This window comes from Hemiscyllium ocellatum, chromosome 5 (assembly GCF_020745735.1).
Source record: "Hemiscyllium ocellatum isolate sHemOce1 chromosome 5, sHemOce1.pat.X.cur, whole genome shotgun sequence".
In the NCBI taxonomy this organism is placed as follows: domain Eukaryota; kingdom Metazoa; phylum Chordata; class Chondrichthyes; order Orectolobiformes; family Hemiscylliidae; genus Hemiscyllium; species Hemiscyllium ocellatum.
Window position 1 is genome coordinate 63,303,618 of NC_083405.1, and position 5,194 is coordinate 63,308,811.

Here is a 5,194-nt window from a genome sequence, read left to right on the forward strand (position 1 = left end):
CACATGGGCATCAGAAACAAGGTGGCGACTGTATAATTCCTGATGAGTACCATAAAGAAAGCAAGCAAAGAGATATAAAGTTAAAATTATCTCCTGGACCCCAAATCTGGTTGAAACTCTCACTCTCTTTTGACCAGGGCCTCATGGTGTCAGGAACAGGCCAAGAGGCAGCAGGGATGATGAGAGCAGTACTCCAATTCAGGCTTTCAGGCCCTCTCACTCTACATTGGTGACACAGCAGCCACAGTCCAGTCAATTTTAGTTATTTTCTTTTACAAGTTACTCAGACAGTGTCTCAGGTTGGAGGCTCCTTCATTCTCCCTTATCGCCACTGGCAGGCTAAACAGCCTCCTATTGGTGCTGCAGTCTCGACAGTCTCCCTGCCATCCATAACTAATGGCAAGATCATCAGCTGACCACCACTAACTGGCCTATTCAGGGGTGATCACTACTGAATACATATTGGGGGCACCTTACTAACCAATATCTGGGGGTAAATTATAGTGAAATTCTGAAAGCATAATGATATAACAAACTCAACATAACTGAGAGCTTTTGTTACACAGGCAACAGAGCAATAAGTGGTTTTATTTATTTAAAGTACTTGATTGAACAGTAACTATAAGACCATGAAAAATACATCACTGCACTTTCGAAAAGTATTGACTAGTAAGGATATTACTTCCTAAATATAGACTTTCAACAGACATTGTGTAGCCTGAATTTTGTTTAGATCCCATACTATGCTCGCACAAAACTTAAGACACATCTCTTCCATTTTTGACTGGAAGACCAAAAATGTAATGTTGAGCAATAGGTATGACTTAACATAATCTATGTTTTATTGAGTTATCGATAAACAGTAATATGTGGCATTTATATAGTGCTTTTAGCAGTTAAAATATCCCAAGATGCTTTACAGGATTAAACAAATAACTTTTAACATCAAGTTGCACAAGATAATATTAGAACATGACAAAATATTTTGTCAACAACATATTTTAAGGAATATCTTGAAGACACAACAGATGCTCAGAGTAGGGAGGGAACTTGAGAACAAGACAGCCGAAGGCACAGCCACCAAGCTGGAGTCAATTAAAACTGGAGACACCTTAAGAGATCAAAACTGGACAAGTGCAGTGATCTCTGAGCATAGTAGAACCGGAGAAACTTAGATAACACAGTGAGGCCAGGTCATGGATGGACTAAATAAATAAGGATAAGACTTAAAATCAAAGTGTTGTTAAAATCGGAATCAATGGCGATCAGTGAGTGAAGGCTGCTAGGTGAACATCTATAGACAGCAGAGTTTATAGAATAAGCTAAAGTTTATGGCCGGAGTCTAAGATGTGACATCAGTCAGAGTAGACTACAGTCAGAGCCCCGATCTTCTTAAAGGTGTCAAACCCATTAGCTAAATAGAACCAATCTAGTACATAATTCTTTAATCTGAAAATAGGGAGTTTATGTTTATCGCTGAAAATGTGTTGCTGGAAAAGCGCAGCAGGTCAGGTAGCATCCAAGGAGCAGGAGAATCGACGTTTCGGGCATGAGCCCTTCTTCAGGAATCCCGAAACGTCAATTCTCCTGCTCCTTGGATGCTGCCTGACCTGCTGCGCTTTTCCAGCAACACGTTTTCAGCTCTGATCTCCAGCATCTGCAGTCCTCACTTTCTCCTAGAAGAGTTTATGTTTATTATTAATTACCGAAAGATTACGGCTTAAACTTTCTGAATAGATCTACATCAGGGCAAGGCTTGTCTCAACCATTGAGATGCATGCTGACACTGGGAGAATTTACACGCAGTTTTTAGAAACTTAACAATGAAGCATACAGTGTGACCAAACTCTTAACAAAAAACATAAGGCCTTCTCCAGAGGCACCAGAACTTGGATTTCAGAGCAACACAAGCAATCTTGGATAGAGGCTGAATGGACAATAGGAAATAAATATAATCCAATTTGCATATGTATAATGTATTGGCATATCTTTATTCCATCACATCTGCTATTTGGAAAAAGGGATGGAGGAAACAAGATATGGTGGTGCATTTGTAAGCACATATCAAATCCTATTTGAAGACTAGCAGGGCACATTCATAAAGCCTACACTCATGAAATGAGAAAAAAACCCCACAGCTTTATGGAAGAGACCCACCTGAAATGTCACTGCTCCCTGTCAGATGCTATGTATTTTCCAGTATTTTGTGTACTGAAGTTGAATCCCAGCATTCACAATTTTTTTTGAGTGGAATAGGGAACTTCCCTTGAATTGCCTAATCTGAAAATCTATCACCATCTCTGAATGCCATTAACTACTGGTTTAATATTTATATTCCACATCTTAAAAGAACAAATACAAAACGAACATTCAGTTTTTCATTCTAACCTTCAGAGGGGTTCAGAACCAAGTGCAAATTAAAACATCATTTAGAATAGTTTGATGACTTTAAGGGAACCCCCAAAGATAACAATTATTCAATAATGATAATGATATGTCATTTCTCTATGGGCCAACAGTTCCCACAGGCATCATTATAGACTGTGGTTATTAATACCTTATAAGTTGGTGAGTTCACCTTCCTACCTGTTGCGAACCCTTTGAGGCAGTTCCATTTTCAGCACATGATTTTCTTTAAAACTGAAAGATTTCCTTTCCAGAAATCCAGTAGTTGAGAACTCATCGTTGTGGCTGAAAACCTAGTTATAAAGCCCAAATGTACAATGACAAAGAATACAAATGATATAGCTGAAAACCCAATTCTAAAATTATAGCACGATTTTTGTCTTATCTGAAGCCACTTGACGAACAATGACCGAGGTCAGTGAAGTAAAAATCTTGGGATCCAACTTAGCAAAACTGTATTACTGAAAATCAAAGCCACCTACAGATTACTTCCGATTGAAACAGCTACAGGAAAAAGGTAAATCGGTGCAACCATATTTGTAGTTAATCACGTTTACCTAAAGTGATTAATTTTAGACTTTTAAAAAATGTTAATAAAAACTGCTGGTCTCTAACCTATTTTGTACACTGTAATATGAAGGTGGAGTTTTCAGAAAGTACATTTTTTCAGTAATGTTCCAACAAAGTGAAGAAATGAGAGATTCTGGCACTATGCCAATAGACATGGAGGACTGGAAAATAATGACCAGAGAACTTGACTGTTAACATGGTACCATTGTTTAAAAAAAAAATGGATAGACCAAATAACAATAGACCAATTAAATTAGGGTTAGGATGGATAAATTACAGAAACATTTCTAAGGTACATTTTTAATTGTTATTTAGAAAGACACAAACTAATCAATGCCCTAATGAAGGGCTTTTGCCCAAAATGTTGATGTTCCTGTTCCTCAGATGCTGCCTGACCTGCTGTGCTTTTCCAGCACCATTCTAATGTTGACAAACTAATCAATGACAATTCGTTAAACCATTTGTGCTTGCTAGGAGATTCAGGAATCCTAGCAGTGCCACTAAAAAATACATCAACCCAAGAATATTCCTATAGTCATAGGTTTGTTTGCAGGGTGAATTGAGACCTTGCTATGCACATACACAAAACCACAAAGCTAGGAGCACAGGTTTAAAAAGAAAAGTTTAGTCTAATGTCAGCCTTTCATCTCAAATGTGATTGACATGCAAAAGCAAATAATCAATAATTTGCTTGTACATCTGGAGCCAACTTTATTTTTTTAACCTAAATATATTTCTGTGCCTATTCCCTTAAAGGTTAAAATGAGAACAGTGTGCATAAATGTATTTTGTACTCCCTTGAGTTCAGAAGATAGACGATGACTAATCAAGGTCTTAGGTGAGGGTATCCATAATGGGAGGTACATAATTTTAAAATTTACAATTAGGCCATTTAGAAGTCAAAGTAGGAAGAACATTTACACCCAAGAGGGTAATGGAATATCTTTCCTCCTAAATGCAGTGTCAAAGCATATATTGAACACAAAGATTAACAGATTTTTCTTCAAGTATGTGTGTCCACAGATATGCTGAGTATTTCCAGTATTTTCTGTTTTCATTTCAGGTTTTCTACATTTACAGTATACTTCCATTGCTAGAATTTAAATAGTGCTATCTTGAAAGTCTGTGAGCACAGGTCAGAGCAAATTTGAAGGCAGAAGATGTTGGATGGGGCATCATTTAAGAAAACAAATTGGATTCCTGGATTTGTTTATTTTATACAATGACAACATTTACAAAGTTTTACATAAACTTTAACAAATCACTGGTTAGGTGTCAGCCAAGGCCTTGAGTACAAGTCTGAATGCCAAGGCCTGGCAAAAGATTACAAAGGGCAGTATACCAGGGTGACATCAAGGACGAAGGGCTTGTTATGTGCAGAAATCACAGAAAATAATATTGCTCTCCTTAAAGCAGAGGAGATCTAATAAATGCATTCAACATTATAATAAGTTTTGACAGAGCAAGTACGGAGTATTTAATTCGTTTGAAGAATGGGTTGGGCTGGCAAGAAAATTGAAAGGAATTAGAATAACTACTATTTCAAAACTTAAAAGATCTTGAATACTCAAAACAATAGAAGGCACAACAATAAAAAAAGGCGACTGAGGATTTTATTCAAGAGGACTAGTGTGCAGTTACTATAGGAAACTAGATCTGGGACATAATTAGGCAGCTCTTGATCAAGCTTGACAGGCCAAATGATGCCCTTCTTCTCTGTTTAGAAATTCCAGGACTGTTACTTTTATTGAATTGAGACCTTACCATTTCTGCCAGATTAAGTGCAGAACTAATGAAATCAGTCCACATTCTCCAACAATATGCCTGAAACTGAGAAGGGCATTTCAAGCTGACGTATTCCAGTTGCCTCTCTTAAGGTTTGGTTAGACCTATGGCAACTTCATCTTTATAGGAAACTAAACAGGCAATAGATAAAAAGGTTATTTTCACTCCAGTAGCCTCGACTGGATTTAAACCCACATTTCAAGGATGAAATATCACTAGATCACACTGTCAACTACTTCAAGATAATTTTCAAAAGGAACCTTACCAAGAACAGGTTCTTTCCAATAATTATTTCAGATTGATGGAGAGTAAAAAATTTGCATTTTCAAACACTATAATGTCCAGCTGAACATTCAAAAGTGCTTCACATGCCACAATGTAGAGAGCACATTGTGTCAGAAATATGTTTATACTGATAAAACACAACATGAAA